The following is a 1,565-nucleotide window of genomic DNA, read 5'->3' on the forward strand; positions in this document are numbered from 1 at the left end:
ATTTTCCTCATGAAGTCAAACAGCCCTAAATTCTAGTGTCTCTTCAAACAGTAGATCTTTCCCTGATGAATAATCCTAATCATTTATAGTATTTAGAACAATTCAGTACTTCCCTTTTGTAGTTGCAGTAGCTAATCCTACAGCTGCTTTTATTTGAGGTATACAAAATTCTTACAATGTCTCTTTGCCATCTTATCCTTCACTCAGTCCCACTTTTTATTTTCCCCTTATATTTCTATTCAAATCTCCTTCTTTTGTCAAAACAAATGAGTTGCAGACTTCCAGTAAGAAGGCAGAATAGGCAGACAAGCTACACAGACCCTCTTCAACAAAGAAAAGAGAAACCAATTGGCAGAGATACGGAAGATAATCCCAGAGCCCTGAGCTTTGAAAGGAACTATACAGAAGTGGATTAGGCACCAACTAGTGGAAAAACCTGAGCGAAAACAGTGAGCATGGACACGGATGGAGTAGTGGATTGTCAGCTACTCTGACAGGACCAACAGCCTGAATATTTCCAAGTGGTGATGGGACCTGAAAATTGACCTAAAGGTCAGCCCTGGTCACTAAGAGCTGTAGGGACAACTGCACTAGTGGCCTATGACTAGGAAGGGAAACAGCAAGGAAGGAGACAACCTGAATTGTGGATTTTTGGCAGTCCAGAGGGCATAGCCATTTTGACTGTTCACAAGTGGTAGCCATTTTGACTGTTCACAAGTGGTGGCCATTTTGTATATTTAAAGTGACTAAGGATGCAGCCATTTTGAATGTTTACAAGTGGCAGCCATTTGGAAATTTAAAGTGACCAAGGGAACAGCCGTTTTGAATGTTAACTAATGCTGGCCATTTTGGATTTTAAAGTGATAGCATTCTCATTTGGATTCCAGAGACCTAAGAATAGGTACTGTTTGCCAAGGACAGCAAAGACATATGGGAGGCTGACAGTGGGAAAGGAGACAGGTGGTGAGTGTATAAGTGCTGTCAACTAGTGAATAGAGGAGCACAGCACATACCCTTCTTACATAGATAATATACAAACAAAACAGAGAAAACAAAAATTGAGGGCACGTCACTCCAACACACAATCACCAATTAAATATAAACACAAAAATGTCACAATGTCACAGAGACAACAGAGTATCACAGTCCACACAAAGAAGCAAGATAAAGCAGAAGAAACAAGGGACCAGGATATAGACCCAAAACACATCCCTGAGGAAGCAGCAGCATTGGAACTTCATGATAAAGAATTCACAAGAATTATAATTAGGTCTCTTCAATGAATTGAGAAATGGATCAAGAAAAACACTGACAAAACTGAAGAAAACACAGAGAAAATTCTAGAACAATTTCAAAAGATAATACAAGAACAAAATGACAAAATAAATGAAAAATAAGAAATGATACAAAATCTACAGAAAGAAATCCAGAAGATCAATACTAAATTTTCAGAAATAGATAACACATAGAATGGGCAAAGGAATAGAACTGAACCAACAGAAGACAGAATTAATGAGATTGAAGGCAAATACCTCAATACTTCTTTGGAAAGGAATCAATCAGAA

Source organism: Orycteropus afer, unplaced genomic scaffold (assembly GCF_000298275.1).
Source record: "Orycteropus afer afer isolate SDZICR_OR568_19922 unplaced genomic scaffold, OryAfe1.0 scaffold00057, whole genome shotgun sequence".
NCBI classification, from domain to species: Eukaryota; Metazoa; Chordata; class Mammalia; order Tubulidentata; family Orycteropodidae; genus Orycteropus; species Orycteropus afer.